At 45.4% G+C, this 22,393-nt stretch overlaps 2 long non-coding RNA genes across 2 annotated transcripts in view; both read right to left on the bottom strand.

Moving 5' to 3' along the window:
- Nucleotides 1-22,393, bottom strand: part of LOC127041584 (uncharacterized) — a 102,569-nt gene that overhangs the window by 39,930 nt on the left and 40,246 nt on the right. The window lies entirely within an intron of this gene.
- The window catches only part of LOC127041590 (uncharacterized), a 49,062-nt gene continuing 32,191 nt past the window's right edge, over nt 5,523-22,393 (bottom strand). Inside the window, exon 2 of the long non-coding RNA XR_007771684.1 lies at nt 5,523-5,824. This is a non-coding gene — a long non-coding RNA (uncharacterized LOC127041590). The remainder of the gene's footprint in view (nt 5,825-22,393) is intronic.

Raw genomic sequence — 22,393 nt, 5'->3', positions numbered from 1 at the left:
GGGAAGGGGCGGGGTTAGGCTGTTTGGTTTTGTGCGGAAAGTTGGTAACCCTACTTCAGGCCTAAAGCCTGGGGTGACCTCTCCACTCCAATCTCTAGCCAAGCAAATTGGAGCCTGCAGGTTTCCAGGCCAGGTTCACTTTGTGTCTCTCATTGGAGCTGCTCTGTACTGGCTCCCTGCCCAGCCGCTGCTGCTCCCCCAGAACCCCACCCAGACCTGCAGCCAGCTGTAAGCTCTGGGAGTCACAGCCTGTTCCACATGTGGCTCTGCATCCGTTCCTGGGGATTTCTCTCCGCATCCAGCTCTCTGTAGCTCCTCTCCTGCCACGTGGCCACCACTTCCCACAACAGCCCGGCCCTTTCCTGCTTCAGGACCGTTCCCGTGACCTGGCCAGAGGAAAGAGAATTGCAGCGGGGAAGGAAATGGTGGGGATTGTAGTCCCATTCTTAGCAGATTTATCACAGTCCCAAACATAGGCTTAAAGACGCTGCAAACAGACAAAGTTCCTCTCTGCCCTATCAGATTATGAGTCCCAAGGTTTCTGGGGTCACATTGATTGCCCCCTCTTGCTTAAAGAAACAGTCTTAAAGTCTGCAGCTGCCTTTTCAGCTCCTTTCTATACCTTTAACTGCAAACTTTATATTATATCCTTTTGGTAACACCCTGATTTCCTGTATTTTTTTACCGATTCAACTCCAAAAGATCCATGAAATGTTACCAAGAAATAGAAAATTGAGAAAGTCAGTATGTTTGTGAAAATGTTCATATTTTTTAAAGCCATCTCTTGGGTCAGTGAACCCTGATCCATGGACATTCGAGCCACACTAAAGACTGGGCACCTGAAGGGAACATCCAGCTGAGAGACAAAGTTTTCCTCTTCCCCAGCAGCAGGCTCAGCAAAGCCAGCGTCACATGAGCTGGCAGGGACCATGTCCAGGACAGGTCGGTACATTTCCAAAACCTTGGAGACCATGGCCTGAGGCTCAGTAGGACTGACACTCTGTAGACCCGAGTTGAGGAAAAGAAAAGGGATGGACAGTGAAATGAAATGAAAAAAAATCCTCAATGTTTTAGCTTTGGGTTTAGATTTCCATTGAAAACCACAAAGGTTTCTTGAGAAATTAAAAAAATCCTTCAGCCCAGGCAGCCCGAGGTGCCGGGCTCCCTGGCAGGCCGAGACCTCAGCCACCTCTTGCCTCATGGCCTAGGCTCTCAATGCTCTGCTGGTTGCCTCCTCCCTTGAAGGCCCCCAGCAAAAAGAAACAAGCACATGCCTAGCAGAAGACGGTTTTGATTCATTGACCTTTGGGTTATGGACCCAGCACACTTCTGCTGTGTCACTCTGCTGGCTCTTTACCTACAGCCTCCAGCACCCACACTTGCCTTGCGAGCTCTAGCGCTGGCAGGCAGATGCACAGGCTGCTAGGCAGCAGCCTTGGTAACAGCAGACATGTCTCTGTGCTGCAATGGGTCAGTGTGTTTTGCTGTTAATCGAAAGGATGGTGGTTTGAGCCCACCCAGGGATGGTGATAACCCCTTGCTCCTCAAGACCTGCTGGGCTCCCTCAAAGGCCACCTCAAACCCATCTCTCTTGGCCTCAGTGGTTTCAGCTCAGGCCCGAAGACTGTGCTGGATGCGACTCAGAAATCCATCTCCCAACACTCATGCCGGAGGCTCAGGCTTAATCCTCAAGGCCGAACACAAAACCTTCAGCCAGGTGCATTTTGCTCCATTCCCGCCTCCGCACAAGCGGCAGTGGAGAAATATAGGAGAAACACTGGCTAGAAGATGCCTCCCTCTCACTTCTCTGTAGGCTGTGACATTATTAATATCAACTGGGACCATATAGATCATTGCTGCCACCACTGTTATATGTTTGCAGCAAATATTGTGCAAAAGTTGTCATGTGAGGTGTCTATGAAAAGGTTATGATTTGCTGGTTATAATTATACTAGCTGTATGTGTGTACCATTTTTGTATCTGAAGTTATGAATATGGGCTATGTACTTGTATCTCAAATGTATTTGATTTCAAGTACCCTCAGTGATGTATTTGGTCAGCTTCTTGAAAAAGGACTATTCTCAGTAAGTGCCTAATCAAGAAACGCTTCACTGACAATGCACTTTGGAAAATGCCAATCAACATCTGAGCTTTCCTGGGGACATTCAAACTAACATGTAAACAATGGCGTAGGCCTGCAAATTGAATCATGCATGGACATGTGACCTGCCCATGTGACTCCAGACTCCATCTTGCTGCTATCATTTTCCTAGGTCAGCCCTAGGACCAATCCTATTCAACTTATTCATAAATGATTTGGAGAAAGGGGTAAAGAGTGAGGTGGCAAAGTTCACAGACGATACTAAACTGCTCAAGATAGTTAAGACCAAAGCAGACTGCGAAGAACTTCAAAAAGATCTCACAAAACTAAGTGATTGGGCAACAAAATGGCAAATGAAATTTAATGTGGATAAATGTCACGTTGGAAAAACATAACCCCAACTATACATACAATATGATGGGGGCTAATTTAGCTACAACTAATCAGGAAAGAGATCTTGGAGTCATCATGGATAGTTCTCTGAAGACGCAGCAACGAATTGACACATATGACCCCAAGATGAGATCATTAATACACTAACCTGAGGAGAAGGACACCCCAACACTAGTAGGGAGAGGAAATACAAAAAGGGAAGAGGGGAGAAACCCCTACTGAACATGCATTACACCTAGCGACGGCGGCAGAACAGATTATCGGCTACTCAACCCAAGAACGGGATCTGCATGTTGCTGTAGACAGATCAGTGAAAAGCTCCACTCAATTCACAGCCGCCAGCAAAAAAGTTAACATCATGTTAGTATTTATAAGGAATGAGCTGGAGAATAACACCAAACATTTGTATACAAACCAAGGGGGAAGCCTCCAATACCCTGGGACCACCCTGCCTACTACAGCGCTGCACACAGGATATTTTATATCTATCTTTGAGAACTGGGGAAGAAATGGGTCTAAAAAGAAACATTTGCTAATGAGAGAAAACCACCCGAATATGAAGAGATTTTATATTAAGTGAGAGTAATTGGACAGTGGAAGTTCAATTAACAGACAGCAATAATTCCCCCCCCCCTCCCCACACACACACACCATTCACATGGCAGCAGGGAGCCCTTTGAGGAGGTGCTTTAAGAGGGTATGTGAGGGGAGTGTGGAGCAGGAAAACTTCCTGGCAGTGGGGAGGAGGCAGAAGCAGGGGCAGGCAGGTGACTGGCACTTGGGGGTAGCAGTAGCCAGGACTGCGTAACCTTGTGCTGGACAGTCTCCACTGGGGACTTTTTCATCCTGTCTCCTTCCTTGCCAGCAGAGAATGGCCACCCCAGCCCACCCCAGAGGCAGCTGTGTCTCAGGGCTCTGCAAACTGCATCCATTAAGTCCCTTCTCATTTGGGGAATGATACAAAACAATTTCCCAAAGAAAGGAAGAAAATTTTCTGCAGGTCAAACGGGTGTGAAAATATCCCAAATCTGAGATTGTTAAATTAACATTGGAGAATTAAAGAGAAAATGGGGCAAAATCTGAAAAGGAGACTAGAGAAAGTGTCAATAATTGCTCCACCAGCACCGACCCCTCATGGAGCCCTTGCTGCTTTTACAGCTGAGAGGAGACTTCCTCTCTCTGATGTCTGGCCATGCTGGAACGTGGTGACCCAGTGAAGCTGACTTGAGGCTGATGCAAGATAAGCGTCAAAGTTAGAATCAAGACTCACAATTTGTCAGACCACTCTGTTTATTAGCGCAGCGCTTCGCCAATAACATTCAGAATATGTGAGTGGCCATGCAAGGCCAAAACAGTCTTATTTATACAGATAAAAGAGCGGGAATCAGACAAAGGAACAAAGAAAGCAAAACTGTAAAATTCACCTGGGGCACAGCATGAATATCCTATTTCCTTACTAACTCTTTATGGATCTGAGGCTAATACTTCACCAATTGCCCTTAAATGGTGCAATTGTTCTATGTGAATGTCTGTATTCCTGACACCTGGATTGCAGCATTCCAACAGTTTTTCTTAAAGGTACAGACAGCATTTCTTTAATCCTTTCTATTTTCACAATATAATTCATTCTACTTTCACAATCCCTCCTTTTGGTCAAGCGCACGCCATGACCAACAATTACTTAGTTCCACAAATTAACTGTTCCTTATCTTTTAGTTCATCAGCGATATTCAAAATCATCATATTAGCACTCTGTTTTGGGGCAGTCATCTGGGTGACACAATTGTGAATACAACAGGAGATTAACTGAAAGCATACAAAAATCACCAAGATTCCAAACAGGATAGTTAGGGCTCCCTGAAACAACCAGTTTCCTATGCCAGAGAAATTGAACAGGTTACTTAACCACTTTCATAAAGAACTCAGCTCTTCATGGGGAAGATATGCGATTTGTTCTAAGTGGCTATAGCGATCTATTACCTCATTGGTATTGTATAAACACACAACATTGTTTTCCAGTGAGAGCACAGGTCCCTCCTTTGGCCGCCGGCACTATGTCCAATGCCTGACAGTTCTGGAGGGCCACCTGTCCGATCGCCCCTGTTTCTTTGGCCAGGGCTCTTAAACTTTCTCTGGTTTTATCTGCCATTATTTAGCTACTTAGGAGCCTTTTTGCCTGGTGTATTGCTCCCCCAAGTGGGGTAAAGGAACTGCCAATAGCCTCTTCCCAGGTGTCATTACTGTTCCATATTGTGTTAAACAGACAAGGTCCTCCAGTGAGGTCTGGGGAATTGAGTGGGATAGCCAGGACAGGAACACCAGTTTGAGAGTGGGCTGGGATGTGGCTGCAGACCCAGCATTTAGAAATAATAAGGGTCTGAGCTATCCACACTTGCTGCTGGATAAAAGAATTGTCATTGTGTGCACCCCAGACCTTAAGATACCAGCAGCCGAAGAACAGGCACCACCAGAGGTGCATGTTGGAGGCAGGGCCCTTCTGGTTCTGACAACCTCAACTGAGGGAACTGCAGTCACAGTTTTATGTCCACCAGGCAGCAGGCGCTAGGCTCACTACTGCTTCTTCTTGGGCCTTGCTTTATGTAGTCATCTGCTTCTGGCAACCCTTACGAGAGCGTAGATTGTAAGGTATTGCAGGCTGTTCCTGTACATCTTCTTCTGGAGTCAAAAAATTGACTCTGCGTGGTCCTGAGGTGATGATTGGTTCACTGGGGTCTGTGCATTCTTACACTGTGAAGCATGTATCCACTCTGAGATGCCAGACAGTTTAACAGCCGTCCCTTGACTCTGGCTGTAACAATGGCCTTCACACCTTATCTTTTCCTGATGCATACATTCCTCATTCACACAAATAGATTTGAGAATACAAATGTTAGGTAATAAAGCAAGTCCTCACTCACCTCTCCAGCACCCGAGTTCGTGCGGAGTTGGTATGGGGCACACAATTCTGTCAGAGACCAGACACCAATGCGTTGATCAACGGGCTCACACTATCCTTAGCTCTCAAAGCTTTAGATTAAGTGTGGCCCCTTTATTAGGGGTGAGCATCAATATTTATACACAGAAGTAAACAAAGTGATTAACAAAAGATAATGGTCATGCATAATCAATCAATATTTTACAGGAAAAGCAAGTTTAACAAGTAAATGCATAGAGATAAAGGCTAATGGCTACTTAATAAAGGGGGTGTCATGAGTAGTTTGCAGGTCAGTGCTTTGTTCGATAAAGGGTTCAGAAAGGATTATGCAGAGACGGCCAGTCTGGGTGTGTTTTGGCTCCCCAAAGTTCACCAAAAGTTTAGACCCAACATTCCTCCATTTGTAGCTTTGAGATAACTATTAATCAAAAAGCTACACCCTATTTCAAGATCTCAAGGGCCGCTTGGCAATTTCAGCCTGGGCCAATTCGAAGAGAGTAAGGCTTTTAGCTGAAGTGGGAAAAGAATAAACTGACTTACATGAGTTTATGAGGGAGGGGACACACTGAATACAGCAACACAGTATTATAAGGACTACTATGGCCCCAACAACACCCACCAAGAGGTTTTTAACCCACCCAAGTCCGGGCAGCCAATTCCATAAGGCTCCCCACCAATCATAAGGTGGCTGGCCAGAGGAGTAGTTTTTAGCCATTTCCCTTAGGTGTTTGGTACGTTGAAAAGTGTCAGAGTAGGTGTCATTTACAAAAACACAGCATTCTTCATTTATGAGGGCGCAAGTTCCTCCCTGGGCTGCTAACATCATATCTAAAGCCATTCTGTTTTGCAAAGCTAACTGGCGCAGCTGGGACATTTCCCCGGCCTGATTTTCAAATAGGGTTGCAGTTTCATTTGTTAAAGATTCTAATAGTCCCTGTAGGCGGATGATAGCACCCTTCAAGCTAGTGTGACCAGCCCACCGCTGCCAGGACAAACCATCACGGAGATTAATATCTCTGTCAGTTTCACGGATGTTACGAACGTGGGGAAATGAGGGGGAGTGAGGGAGATGCGAGAAGGCGGTGCTAGCCATGCCAAATAACATGACCCTGCCCAATCAGGGGAGAGAAAATAATAAGCCTTGGGCCCGCACACCCAGTATGTTCCATATAATGCGTTTTGGGTATTCCATTTCTCAAAGTAGGAGGTAACCCACCACCCGTTGTACCACTGTTCCCCTGGTAACGCAGAGGGGTCGTTGTGTGAACTGCAGAGGCACAATTTGGTAGTGTTGTCCTCAAAGGGCAGTGTAGTACTGCTTGAGCAGTTGTAGAAGGCAATTGTGTATCCTTTAACAATTAGTTGGACACCCTCGAGATCTGAGCAGGGCTTTTTAAAAACTGACTCTGAAAACCTGCCCCTCCATGAAAAAGTTGAAAAGGTTGGATCGGGGTGAGGGATCCACATATGGGATAAGTGGGATGCGCAAGGCTTGAAGCCAAGATTTTTACTAAAGGCGGTGCCATTAAAATATATGTTGCATTTACTTGTTCCCACAAAAGTTGACCCTTTTTCTTTAACAAAACACAGTGATCCTGTTTGATTGGTTACCCTGAGATATTTGTTAATTGGCACTCCTGTTTTGTCCCATGTAAGAGTGGGTTGGACTGGATCTTTTATTCTAGTCGGTGGCATCCAAGTCATATTAGCAGTGGTTAGGGGAATGGGTGTGAAGGGGAGTCCCTGTGCTGCATTTACTGGAAATTGAGTACATACCCAGCAATCACTTCTATTTCCTAAAATACGAGTTTTAACCTCGTGGGAATATCTAATAAAAGCATTATTATCCATCTGAGTGAACATTCGGGCCCCCTCCAATAGCCTCGACCAGAACTTTCTGGGCGGCTCATCAGATTCCTGCCGAATCTGCATGAACTTAGCCTGATTAGGCGAGCGGCGAGCCATTTCCTTGAGTCTCTCTAACAATCGCTCTCGATCTGTTCGCAGCTGAGTCAGCCTTGGCTGAGTCCAGTCTAGGGGATTCCAGCCAGCGGCCAGATCCCGCCTATCCATCCAAGTATGATTAGCTGCATTGCTATCTCCCCATGTCCTTTCTGCCATCCACAATCTACTACGTTCCTCTCCGGTCAAAACTCTACTTAACAACTGATCCACATCCGTATAAGTAGGATTATAACTTAAAAACAATCTTTCTAGAAGTTCTATGATCTTTCGGGGATTTTCCCCAAAAGACCCTGACAACTGTCCCCACTCTTTCAAGTCCCATTCTAGCCATCCTTTATATTCCACAATATTAGCATGTTGTAACCGTCCATCATTGCCCATATAAGGTTGATCGTGCACCTGTAAAGGCATCTCTCTAACTATACTTTTATTACTCACAAGAGATTTGACGGGGACATCCTCTGGGCTATCCTCAGGGGGGGGGCATGCACCCTGCCGTACCTGCTTGGACATTAGCCTAGTAACCACTCCTCCCGAGGTTTGCCCCTCCATTTCCTCCTCATCCTTCTGCAGAAATTCCAATCTGGTATCCTGCAGATTCCCCTCTGCTACAAGGAGAGAGTTCCCCTGCGGAGGAATAGGGGCAGGTGCAGAGGGGACCAGCTGACGAGTCAAAACACGCCGTGGTCTACACCCTTCATCGAAATAACCTGGAGGGGGTTCACTCTCGGGAGAGTACCTGACTGCCATAATTTTTAAAGATTTCCACAGCTCTGCTGCTGTGTCCCAACAAAACCAGTAACATAACTGTCCCGGATGGTCTTTTTCGATCTGGCTCTTTACTCCTCTTAAGGCAGCCTGTTCGAAAGAGACATACGAAGGCCACCTCATCTCCGGGTCGGCCAATACCGCGGTATACCCAGTCCAATTCCTTACACATAGTGTGTACAACTTCTTCCTAGACATTCCTGTCTGTACTGGGAGTTTCCCTTCGTTCCATAACTTATTTACAATCCCCAACGGACTCTCAAGAGGCACGCTAGTCCCTTGACCCATGGTGTCTGACAGGAGCCCTCCAACTGGCGTTTACCCTGCTGTCCAGTACACGACCCCTCAATATTGAATTGGCTGGGAGAAATCTCCTGTGGCGCCTTGCCAATTCATATATGAGTGGTCTGACCACTGGACAGAGGTACCGCACCAGAAGGAATCCCGGACGAGCCCCCAAATTGTTAGGTAATAAAGCAAGTCCTCACTCACCTCTCCAGCACCCGAGTTCGTGCGGAGTTGGTATGGGGCACACAATTCTGTCAGAGACCAGACACCAATGCGTTGATCAACGGGCTCACACTATCCTTAGCTCTCAAAGCTTTAGATTAAGTGTGGCCCCTTTATTAGGGGTGAGCATCAATATTTATACACAGAAGTAAACAAAGTGATTAACAAAAGATAATGGTCATGCATAATCAATCAATATTTTACAGGAAAAGCAAGTTTAACAAGTAAATGCATAGAGATAAAGGCTAATGGCTACTTAATAAAGGGGGTGTCATGAGTAGTTTGCAGGTCAGTGCTTTGTTCGATAAAGGGTTCAGAAAGGATTATGCAGAGACGGCCAGTCTGGGTGTGTTTTGGCTCCCCAAAGTTCACCAAAAGTTTAGACCCAACACAAACAGTAGTATTTTATATTGAACAAAAAAAAAACATTGCAAATTAAACCTTGCTAAGTTTTACAATTGATAACTAAGACAATTTACATTGAGACCCAGGCCTTCAATGTTTCTCTAATTTACTTAACACAGACACAATAGAGAATCCTGTCTCTTACTACCTAAATCTTAAAACAAAGAGTTAGAGAGGGCTCAATTTGTAATGCATATGGGAAAACAGAATCTTATAGTCCCAGGGGGTCATTTCTTTCTGCTATTTAAAAATAGTGACTAGCAGGATGAAATCAAATTATACTTTAATTCTTATGAGATATTATAAAATCCTGCTCCTACATATCCCCCTTTTGACACTAAGATTATTAATCGCCAGTGTCACTTCTTATTTAGTCCACGTAATAAAAAATACTGGGAGGTGATTTGGGCCTGTGGCTTTAGCTTTGCACACATTTGTTTTATCCACCAGCACATTGTAAACATTTCAATTACACACATACAATTTAAAACCAAAAACACAATTAGGAGTAGTAACATTAGTATGCCAGTAGTTGTGGGAAACCATCCAGAAAATATGTTATACCAATGGTAAGCTATGATGTTTTTCTGTAGTGGCAATTCTTAACATGTCCCCATTTGCGTGTATAATATGAATGGTCCAGTTTTCCACATTTTTTTTACTAGGAACTATGTTACCTTTTTACCTTTTAACAGATGATTGGTAACTGTTTGCCATTCAATGCTAAGATTGATAGAGAACTCAACTAAATCAGTGCTTACAGTAAGCTGAGATTCTTTTGGTGTTGTTGTTGTTGTGGCAAATAGTAAATGTGATTATTGGTAAACACAGTACTTACATTACATTTACATTTGTCTTCTGGTAAGTTGCTAACACTTTGTAAACACTTTTCCCCAAGAATTAACACATACACATAGTCCATTATACAGTACTTTGGATTATCTGAAAGACAAAAAGAACATTTTTCTACCCCTTTTGGGGTGGCATTGATTATTGCTTAAAGATTCCATTCTTTTACAAATACCCTTCCTGACTGCAGGCAAAACAGAGGAATTACCCCCTTATTTTCTTGTGGTTTTTTTTGTTCTATAGGCAGGCCAGGTTGTAATGGGTTCTACTTTTTAAGGGTTATGCGGAAGTTATTCCACTGTTTAGTTATTAAATTCATGAGGTGGTGTACCTCAAGTTTTTCCTCTTATATAGCAGACCAAGTTTTTAATGTTTTTCCTGCTGTGTTAAGCTTTAAGTTTATTCACAGGTAATAGCTGAGAAGCATCATTACCATATTACTTTAAAGGATCTTTCCAAAAATCATACACACTACAAGTTGTTACAGGGGTACTTACTAACATTAAAGTTATTTTAATGTTTAATATTAACAATAACATTAGCATCCAATCTATTAAAGGTATCTTGTTATACCATGACTTTTATGTAGGCAATTTGTTTGCTGACCAGGTATGTTCTTTATTTGCAGCTGCTTTTGTGCTGGCAGTTCTCACCTTTGTTTATCAGTTAGGTAATTTGCATCAACACAGGCTTGGCTTTTGGATTCAAAGCCATCAGCAGAGCTCAGAGACTCTGTCTTAACACACAGGGATCTGAAAAAGAAAACACAGCCTACTGTGGCTCTTTTTGGAGCCCTAATAGGATTTTAATTCAGCAGCACGTTTCATTTGCATTTTTTTTTACATCCCTTTCTACAATATACACTGCACATGTCCTAGGGAAAATGCACATTCTTTCTATACTATAACTTTTCAAAAACATTAGCCATATCAATTTTTACATAAGGTGTAACTGTTTCTTTTGTTCTTACAGAGTTTTCATGTATCCTTATCAAAGTGACAGTCTGATTACACAGAGCCATTTTAAGGCTCAGTGTTTTTAACATTGCTTCTTTTTTTTTTTTTTTTTTGTGCACCTCACCTCTGCTGTTGCTTCAGAGGGTCACTGTTAATTTCTTATTCTGTCATTACAGCTCTTATCTACTATTGTTACAAAAAAAAACCCAAACAAACAAAAAGACTCCAGAATCTCTACCTATTCTCCTGATTTTGACTGCCCTATTGCAGCCATGACTTGGTCTTTATTTAAAAACATTTTAATTTTTGTAAAGAATCAAGTTACCCCTTAAGGGTTAAATGCTATATCCCAAAGCCAAACAACACTAATTACCTGTGTCTTGCAAAAAGGTCTGTCAGTTTTGCAACTTTGAATTAGAGTCAAATGAATTTGTAGTGGCATTAAAAACAAAAAAAAACAAAATCAATTTATCATATCTACAAAACAGGAGTTTTACAAACCAGATGTGCTGGTTTAGATTCTTAGAACTTTACATATTTTCACAGACATAGATACATACACATTTTCTTTTCCTTAACATTCCTTTACACTGTTTTGTTCTTACATAGCTGTATATATATATGGATTATTTACAGGCATTCTTCTGGAAAAGGGCCCATTTCCCTTCAGAATGGCTGCAAAGAAACCAAGAATTCTCTCTCTTTAACATGGTCCTTTTTTAACATTTTCACAAAGTTTAACTGCTTAATTCTCTCCAGCCTCTGTAGAGTTAACTTTTCACTTTCTTTACTTAAATCACTTGTTTATGTCCCAAAATGACACCTTTATCACCTCAGATTTCACCATTTTAGGGATTGTTCCAGGGGTTCATGCCTGCACTTACTGCTTTTCTTACTTCTAACACTATTCCCTTAGGGCTTTCAACCTGTTTTTCAGTTTCTTTATCTGTTGCTTGCCTGCTTTTCTGGGCCCGATCCTGTTTTTTTTTTTTTTTTTTTTTTTTTTTTCCCCTCCAATGAACCGTTTGTGAGTGCTATTGTGGTCACTTCACAATTTTGAAAGAAGTGTTCAAGGAAAGGGACCAGGAAGGGTGGGGGCTAGTTGAGGAGCCCACCCTCCTTGCTGAATTGGTAGTGGAACACTAAAGAATCAGTTTTTGAGGCAGACAACAAAGGGGAACAGAACAAGGGGCTTTTTGTCCTTTTTACAATGAGATGGGAGTATGAAGCGGGTTGGATCGATCCGGGGTTTGGAGAACGGGGTAAAGGGGAGCGCTCGGTCTAGTGGTGGGAGAGGAGGCTTTTAATAAAGCTTTTAACTTATTATTTGAATAATTGAGAGAGGCCAGGTTTGATTTTGTCCACCTATGATTTGCCTCTTCCCACCACTGCATGAAACAATTAACCTCTCCTTTAGCCAATTTAGTTTTAGGTTGGCCGAGTTTGTCCTTTAAGACGTCCATTCAGTCTTTGTTCCAAGATTTTAACAGTGGCCACTGAGTTTTGGGATCCCCCTGAGTTAGCCTAGACCATTTTCCCAGAAATTTACAGGAGTCTGGACCCTTTTTACAGGAGTCTGGACCCATCCTAAATACATAAAATGAGCCGGCGTTCATTTAGGGAACTGTCCCGACTTAGACGTCTGGTTACCAGTACAGGAGGACTTTCACACACCAATCACACAAGAAGGAAATTCAGGTTCGTCAGAGCGATGCCTGCTGCAACACACAAAAGGAGCCCACAGGCTACTGCCTCAATTGCCCTTGCTTTCACACTAAGGGTTTTACCCAAGGTGTGGTGCGGCTGCAATTGTGCAGATTTCACTCACTCAGACCGCGGGGACAGGAACCCCTTGGTCGGCCGATCCCCAGACAGAGACGGCACCCAGACTCAAACACTCCACAAGAGGACAGATAGACACAGAGACAGGACAGTCCTCAGTCCGGACAAAACACAGAAATAATTACCTGACCAGATTCCTGATGTCAGATCCCGGGATCCCTACCAGAACAGAGTGGGAACCAACAGGTTCGATGGCGTAGACCTCACTGTGGCTGTGCGCGTTTCCGCTCTAGTGGGGGACCGCTTGGGCCAAATGCCCAGGTGCCGGCTGCCACGGTCATCCCACAAAAACAGTCAGGAATCACACAGCCCCAGTGAAGACGGTTGCCATCTCGGTGGAACCTCCAAATTGTCAAAGTTAGAATCAGGACTCACAATTTGTCAGACCGCTCTGTTTATTAGTGCAGCGCTTCGCCAATAACATTCAGAATATGTGAGTGGCCATGCAAGGCCAAAACAGTCTTATTTATACAGATAAAAGAGCGGGAATCAGACAAAGGAACAAAGAAAGCAAAACTGTAAAATTCACCTGGGGCACAGCATGAATATCCTACTTCCTTACTAACTCTTTATGGATCTGAGGCTAATACTTCACCAATTGCCCTTAAATGGTGCAATTGTTCTATGTGAATGTCTGTATTCCTGACACCTGGATTGCAGCATTCCAACAGTTTTTCTTAAAGGTACAGACAGCATTTCTTTAATCCTTTCTATTTTCACAATATAATTCATTCTACTTTCACAATAAGCAAAGCTGAACCAGCTGCCCAGGGTACGGGTTTGGAAGTCAGAATAGGGGGGTGGGCCTGGGTTCCCCTACATCAGTGGTTCTCAACCAGGGATACATGTACCCCGAGGGTACGCAGAGAACTTCCATCAACCCATCTAGTTAATTACCTTATTTTGCCACAGGCTACAGAAAAAGCACCAGCAAAGTCTGTACGAACTGACATCCCCGCACAGAGAGTGACTCGTACACATGGCTCTGTGCCCCTGGCACTGACAGGGGAGCGCAGGGCTCACACCCCTGGGGTGTGTGGATAATTCTCAGGTACAAGCAGACGGTTGCCAGCCACGCGCAGTCCCCGGGCGTGGGGACAGGCAGCTGTTTCCAGATCGGACACTCGGGGCCCACAAGTGACCTACTGCCCGACACCAGCTCCTGGACTTGCCTCTTGGGCAGGAGACCTCCCAGCCCCTCCCCCACTCTACCCCCTAATCTCCACTCCCCTCCCCGAGCTGGAGGAGAACCCAGGAGTCCTGGCTCCCAGCCCTGCCCCTCGCCGAGCTGGCAGGAGAACCCAGGAGTCCTGGCTCCCAGCCCTGCCCCTCCCCCACTCTAACCCCTAGCCCCCCCTTCCCCGAGCTGGGGGGAGAACCGACGAGTCCTGGCTCCCAGCCCTGCCCATCCCTGTATTTCCATAGGGCTCCACCCAACGCACTCCCACCCCCCGAGTTGGTCTCACAGTGGGGCACATCGGCACGGGCAGAGACGAGGCCAGGGGAGAAGCAGGCACCTGGCAGCCCCCACCACACTGGGGGGCTCCGCGCATCGGGAGGGGCGGGGCCAGGCCAAGACTCCGGGACACGAGAGTTCGCGCCTGGAGCCAGAGCTTGGCGAAGGTGGGGCTGGGGATCTTTGGGGAGCGGGGTGGGAGGTGTGCGATAGACCCTTTGGACAAGCACCCCCATCATACAATCCGGGGTGGGTGGAACCATGCAAATGACATCAGCCTCAAAAGGCCTTTACAACAGATCACCAAAAGATGGCAGGGTAGAGTTCATAGTGACCCTGCTTACATCCTCCCCCCAGCCAAGAATTGATGGTCCTGATAAATCACATTCCCTATTATACCAACTCATTGGTATTGAATGCGAAGTTATGGCTAGCAAAAGTAGCCAGCCATTTCTGCCTTGTAGCATCCAGCTTAGCCCTTGTTAACACTTAAGTCAGTGGATTGTTCTCTGTCCACACCTGAAACTGAGCGCCACACAAGTAGTCTCGAAATTTCTCAGTGATGGCCCATATCAAGGCCAAGAACTGCAGCTGGTGGATGGGATAGCGAGTTTCGCTATCAGACTGTCCTCAGCTGGCAAAGCCTACAGATTTACATTTCCTTCCACTTCCTGGTACGGGACTGCTCCCAGACCCTCCAAACTGGCATCAGCATGCAGGATAAACTGTTTGTTTGGGTCAGCAGAGACTAGGACTTGCACATGAATCAGGCAAATAATTATTTCCCATAAAGCCCTGTTACTTCTCTCATCCCGCCATGTCCCAAATGGAGAAGAGAGGAGCCCCTCCCGTGCCCCACGCCAGGAACACTAGATTGGAGGTGGGCGGGCGGGAGGGGATGAGGTGTTTATGATTCAGTCCAGGTCTGCTAGTGCTACAAAGGAGAAGATTTCTTTTCTCAATTCAGGTCAACTGGAATTGTTGTTACAGTGGGGGAGAGATGTCTCTCATCTGGTTCTTAGATGCTTTGGTGAGAGGGGACAGGCAGAGGTTTTTTTTTCTCTCTGCAGCTCAAATCGCACATTTCTTCTCTGGTTTTTGCTCTAGCTTGATTTCTCTCTTGCATCTCAGTTTTCTCTGGCCACGTCCAGACTAGGAATTAAAATCGATTTTAGATACGCAACTTCAGCTACGGGAATAATGTAGCTGAAGTCGAATTTCTAAAATCGAGGTACTCACCAGTCTGGACGGCGCGGCATCGATGTCCGCGGCTCTCCGTGTCGATTCCGGAACTCCGTTCGGATTGATGGAGTTCCGGAATCGATGTAAGCGCGCTCGGGGATCGATACACCGCGTCCAGACTAGACGCGATATATCGATCCCCGAGCAATCGATTTTAACCCGCCGATGCCGCGGGTTAGTCTGGACGAGGGCTCTTTCTTGGCCTCATTCCAGAGCATTCACAGCCCAATTCTCTATCCTAACCCTGAGTCCTCTACTGCATCCTGAATGCCTCATTCTAACCCCACCTCAGAGTCTGCACCCCCAGAGCCACTGCCTTCATCCCTCTGCACTCCAACTCTCTGTCCCACGTAGCCTGATGTAGGGTGTACTAATAATATTAATTTGGATAATTTGATGAAAATTTAATTGATTAGCTTACATGTTATTTAATTTAATTGACTTACAAAGTTACATTTGCATTACTGCTATTCAAAAGGTACCTATGGCATTATATGCAATAAAGTTTTGGTTAATATATTCACAGCCTTCCTTGATAACCTGGTGGTAAGAGAGACAGGACCAGCCTTGCAGTTCAGGTTTCTCACTTCTTAAGTGAAAGATGCAGTGCTTAGAAAAAGCTGGTGTTACTTAGGGTTTACTTGAATATGTTAAACTTAAAATCAAAACCTAATAAACAAAGAATAAAAACTTAGGGAAACCGAACTTAGCCAAGTTCCCTTGAAACTTAAAGTTTAAGAACAAGTACAGCCTGCTGATAGTACATAGAGAGAGAGTGGAGGAAGTAAGTCAGAATGATAGAGCAAAGTGCTCTAGCGAGGTGGGTTACCTCTTTTATAGGGCACAAAGGCCGGAAATCCTTCCTCCTATGCCCAAATTTCATTCCTCACCCACAAAACATTAGGGTACGTTTACTTCATAGGCTAGTATGTTTGTGCTTGCTGACGACATGTACATATGCACATAAGTTACCTTGTAGCGTACCTGTTAAATCTGTGGGTACAACACTGAAAAAACCCTTATGCCATTCTCCATTGTCGATTGGTCTTGGTAAAGGTCTTAGACAGGCGTGGGTACTTATCTATTTAAGTAACATGATAAAGGTCGATTGTCCTCTCTGAGTAAAAGGTCACAATATAGGTATGCTAACTTTGCCTTAGCTTAACATACAGGATATGGCCTGTAGGTTCTCGTAAATCATGTGTCTCAGTCCCCTAATCATTTTTATTGCCCTCTTCTGGACTCTCTCTAATTTGTCCACATGCCTTCTCATGTGGGTCCCAACTCCAAAAGCACTCACATTTCACCCCATTGGCCCCAAAATGCCGGCTTTTAATAGGTAAATAGGGTGCTGCCATGGTCAAGTCACTCTCGAGCTCTCCAGCGGAGCCTGCTGGCAGAGAACAAGGTGAAAATTAGCCAGGATGTCACTCAGTCAATTCCCTGTGCTCCCCGCAGGTGGTATCGGAAAGCTCCAAGATGGCTCACTTCCCTTTCTCTCATCAGCTTCAGGCCCCAGGGTTACAAATGCACAAACCAGTTGGAATTCTCCCCTGGCCTCAGGGTGTGGGGCTGCTCTGAGGGGATGGACTTGCACATTTGGGATATTAGTGCAAAGATACAATTTCAATTTCTCTTAGAGAAATTGGAGGGCAATTTATGTTTCGTAAAAATCTTATTTAGTGAAAGGAAAGCTGCAGTGACAGCCTGGTTACTGGGGTGGAAAACACTTTCCTCCTGGGAGAAACAAGAAGTTAGAATTAGAAATTTACATCCTTTGTTCCAATGTTGGTACAGGTTTAATTTTCCTTCTGTGTAGGTTTGTTTCAGGCTGTGACCATTTTGGTTTATTGGGTTGTTTTGGTGTTTTTAGTTGGAATGGAGCTTTTAATTGACATTTGCTGGATTTGAATGGCTGACCTGCAACACCAGTTTTGACATAGTTCTGCATATTTTATACAGATTTGGCCAGTATTCAAGGATTCAATTCCTTTAAAGGAGGTTTTAGTGGTCATGCTTATTTATTTGATGTTATTTTATCATTCTGCTGTAACACACTTTTTTGATAAAATGTTGAAATTATTAATTTACAGGATTTGTTAGTTTTTATTTTTTACAAACAAAGTTTTTCTTAATGTTTGGATTTTAAATTAAGCCTTGTTTTTGGTTTCAATTTTTCATTTAGGTTTTGGTTACTGATGAGATCTTTAAGAGAACTTTGGATTCAGTACTAAAATTTGGACAGATTTAGAATATTTAAAGTAAATCCTGTTTACTATTTTATTTTAATAAAGTTTGTATTGCTGTAAACCGTACCAGAGGGGAGAGGAGATGAGCCTCACCTTTAACTGAGAAGGAACAGAGGCATGGCCCCCGTGAAGGGTGGGGACAGGTGATGGGGGGCACAACCCCCCAGTTTTTTTTGTCTAGCCCATCTCAGTTCCCCACTAAAGGAGAAGAGTCTGATGCCACCCCTGCTGGTCACTGGGTGTCACTGCTGCTCCATGGGAAACATGCTCTGTGCCTTACCCAGATTGGTGGGAAACACTCTCTATGCCTTACCGTGACTGGTCCGTGGGTGTCACTGCTCGTAGAGGGCAGACACACGCTGTGCATTACGCCACCTGACCAGTGGGTGTCACTGCTGTATCAAGGGAAACACCTTCTGTGCATTACCTTGAATGACCACGAGGTGTCACTGCTGCTCCAAGGGATACATACTCTGTGTGTTACCCTGATTGGCCATTGGGTGTCACTGCTGTGCCAAGGAAAACACCTTCTGTGCATTACTCTGACTGCCCACTGGGTGTCACTGCTGCGCCAAGGGAGACATAAGAACGGCCAGACTGGTTCAGACGCAAAGTCCATCTAGCCCAGTATCCTCCTGTCTTCTGACAGTGGCCAGTGCCAGGTGCCCCAGAGGGAATGAACAGAGCAGGGAATCATCAAGTGATCCATCTCCTGCCGCCCATTCCCAGCTTCTGGCAAACAGAGGCTACAGGCACCATCCCTGCCCACCCTGGCTAATAGCCCTTGATGGATCTATCCACCATAAACTTATCTAGTTCTTTTTTGAACCCTGTTATAGTCTTGGCCTTCACAACATGCTCTTGCAAGGAGTTCCACAGGTTAACTATGCAACCTCCCTGAGTTTACCTCCCCTCCCCTGGTCAGGTTGTATATGGAAAAGAGGATGAGGATGAGGAGAGCCATGATGTGTCTGTCAGTGGCTGGTGCCTCCGTTTCCTCTAGGCAGCAGTACTGCAGGCTCCCTTGGTCTGTGCTCATGCAACTGTGTCTGGGGAAGGGGGAGTAGAGGCTCATGCTTCCCAGCCCCACACCCCACCCCCAGCAACTGGGGAATCCAGGCCAAATTTGACCCTAGTAGCTGGGCCGGGATTAGCCTGGGCTGGGGTAGGGCTGGGGAGGAATTGGGAAGGAGACAGATGCACCTGCTGTGAGGGAAGATCCTCCCATTCCCTGCCAACCCCCTTCACTCCTTGCAGCACAGCACAGCACCCCCTAGCGTTTCTTTCTCTGTCATGGGAGCTGTCTGCTGCCTGCTTCTCCCTTAGCATCATCTCTCCCCATCCTGGAGCACTGGCATTGCCCATCCTGTGCAAACAGGCAGGCCCTGGTGTGCCCCACGGCAATGCCCTGCAATTGTGTGGGCAGCTGTTGGATGGAGCCATATCGAAATATGGGGGTGGGTAAGGCTGGGGACCAGGACTCATGGGTTCTCAGCCCCGTCTGGAGCCCCTTCCTGTACCCTGACCCCCTCATTCCTGCTCTTCCCCCCCTTTATAGCCCTCACTCCCTCCTGCGTCCCAAATTCCTGCCCAGCCCGGAGCCCCTTCCCGTACCCTGAACCCCTCATTTCTGGCCCTCAGCCCCCATTAGGACCCTCACTCCCTCCCGCACCCCAACTCCCTGCCCAGCCAAGTGACAGTGGGTGAGGTTGGGGAAGAGCGAGCCACCGAGGGAGGGGGAATGTAGTGAATCGGGGAAGGGCCTCAGGGAAGAGGTGGGGCCTTGGGGAAGGGGCAGGGTTAGGCTGTTTGCTTTTGTGCGGAAAGTTGGTAACCCTACTTCAGGCCTAAAGCCTGGGGTGACCTCTCCACTCCAATCTCTAGCCAAGCAAATGGAATCCTGCATGGACATATGACCTGCCCATGTGACCCCAGACTCCATCTTGCTGCTGTGATTTTCCTAGGTCAGCCCTAGGACCAATCCTATTCAACTTATTCATAAATGATTTGGAGAAAGGGGTAAACAGTGAGGTGGCAAAGTTCACAGATGATACTAAACTGCTCAAGATAGTTAAGACCAAAGCAGACTGCGAAGAACTTTAAAAAGATCTCATAAAACTAAGCGATTGGGCAACAGAATGACAAATGAAATTTAGTGTGGATAAATGTCACATTGGAAAAACATAACCCCAACTATACATACAATACAATGGGGGTTAATTTAGCTACAACTAATCAGGAAAGAGATCTTGGAGTCATCATGGATAGTTCTCTGCAGACGTAGCAATGAATTGACACATATGACCCCAAGATGAGATCATTAATACAGTAACCTGAGAAGAAGGACACCCCAAAACTAGTAGGGAGAAGAAATACAAAAAGGGAAGAGGGGAGAAACCCCTACTGAACATGCATCACACCTAGCGACGGCAGCAGAACAGATTATTGGCTACACAACCCAAGAACGGGATCTGCATGTTCCTGTAGACAGATCAATGAAAAGCTCCCCTCAATTCACAGCTGCCAGCAAAAAAGTTAACATCAAGTTAGTATTCATAAGGAATGGGCTGGAGAATAACACCAAACATTTGTATACAAACCAAAGGGGAAGCCTCCAAAACCCTGGGTCCACCCTGCCTACTACAGCGCTGCACACAGGATATTTTATATCTATCTTTGAGAACTGGGGAAGAAACGGGTCTAAAAAGAAACATTTGCTAATGAGAGAAAACCACCCGAATATGAAGATATTTTATATTAAGTGAGAGTAATTGGACAGTGGAAGTTCAATTAACAGACACTAATAATCCCCCCCCACACACACACACACCATTCACATGGCAGCAGGGAGCCCTTTGGGGAGGTGCTTTAAGAGGGTACATGAGGGGAGTGTGGAGCAGGAAAACTCCCTGGCAGTGGGGAGGAGGCAGAAGCAGGGGCAGGCAGGTGACTGGCAGTTGGGGTAGCAGTAGCCAGGACTGCATAACCTTGTGCTGGACAGTCTCCACAGGGGACTTTTTCCTCCTGTCCCCTTCCTCGCCAGCAGAGAAAGGCCACCCCACCCCACCCCAGAGGCAGCTGTGTCTCAGGGCTCTGCAAACTGCATCCATTAAGCCCCTTCTCCTTTGGGGAATGATTCAGGACAATTTCCCAAAGAAAGTAAGAAAATTTGCTGCAGGTCAAACGGGTGTGAAAATATCCCAAATCTGAGATTGTTAAATTAACATTGGAGAATTAAAGAGAAAATGGGGCAAAATCTGAAAAGGAGACTAGAGAAACTGTCAATAATTGCTCCACCAGCACCGACCCCTCGTGGAGCCCTTGCTGCTTTTGCAGCTGAGAGGAGACTTCCTCTCTCTGATGTCTGGCCATGCTGGAACTGGTGACCCAGTGAAGCTGACCTGAGGCTGATGCAAGGTAAGCAAAGCTGAACCAGCTGTCAAGGGTACGGGGTTGGAAGTCAGAATGGGGGGGTGGGCCTGGGTTCCCCTACATCAGTGGTTCTCGACCAGGGGTACCCCTGAGGGTACAGAGAGAACTTCCATCAACGCATCTAGTTAATTGCCTCATTTTACCACAGGTGACATAACCTTAGTCCCAGATTTGGACCTTAGCGTCCAAAATATGGGGGTTAGCATGAAAACCTCCAAGCTTAGTTACCAGCTTGGACCTGGTACCTGCTGCCACCACCCAAAAAATTAGAGTGTTTTGGGGCACTCTGGTCCCCCTGAAAAACCTTCCCTGGGGACCCCAAGACCCAAATCCCTTGAGTCTCACAACAAAGGGAAATAATCCTTTTTCCCTTCCCCCCTCCAGGTGCTCCTGGAGAGATACACAGACACAAGCTCTGTGAAACTACACAGAGAGACTCCCCCTCTCTGTTCCCAATCCTGGAAACAAAAAGTACTTTCCTATTCCCCCAGAGGGAATGCAAAGTCAGGCTAGCAATCCAACACACAGATCTCCCCGATTTCTTCCTCCCACCAATTCCCTGGTGAGTACAGACTCAATTTCCCTGAAGTAAAGAAAAACTTCAACAGGTCTTAAAAGAAAGCTTTATATAAAAAGAAAGAAAAATAAGTACAAATGTCTCTCTCTGTATTAAGATGATACAATACAGGGTCAATTGCTTAAAAGAATATTGAATAAACAGCCTTATTCAAAAAGAATACAAATCAAAGCACTTCAGCACTTATATTCATGCAAATACCAAAGAAAAGAAACCATATAACTTACTATCTGATCTCTTTGTCCTTACACTTAGAAACAGAAGACTAGAAAATAGAAACTACTTCTCCAAAGCTCAGAGAAAGCAGGCAGGCAGACAAAAGACAAAAGACTCAGACACAAACTTCCCTCCACCCAAAGTTGAAAAAATCCGGTTTCCTGATTGGTCCTCTGGTCAGGTGCTTCAGGTGAAAGAGACATTAACCCTTAGCTATCTGTTTATGACACGCCCCCCAAATTGCAGACAGTGGGGAAGCTCACTGGCGGCGATTTCCTTCTAGAACTTGAAAATAAACAGATTAATACAATACATACAGCTTTACATATACTCCTAAGTATATAACTAACAGACTTCTACAGTTTAAGAACACTTTTTAACTACTGAATTCTGGGAAACTCTCACGGGAGAGTGCATCAGCTACTTTGTTAGAAGCTCCTGTGATGTGTTGAATTTCAAAATCAAAATCTTGGAGAGCTAAACTCCAACGAAGAAGT

This window comes from Gopherus flavomarginatus, assembly GCF_025201925.1.
Source record: "Gopherus flavomarginatus isolate rGopFla2 chromosome 13 unlocalized genomic scaffold, rGopFla2.mat.asm SUPER_13_unloc_3, whole genome shotgun sequence".
Taxonomy (NCBI): domain Eukaryota; kingdom Metazoa; phylum Chordata; order Testudines; family Testudinidae; genus Gopherus; species Gopherus flavomarginatus.
The sequence above is the reverse complement of the archived record's forward strand: the minus strand, read 5'-3'. Positions and strand labels throughout refer to the sequence as shown.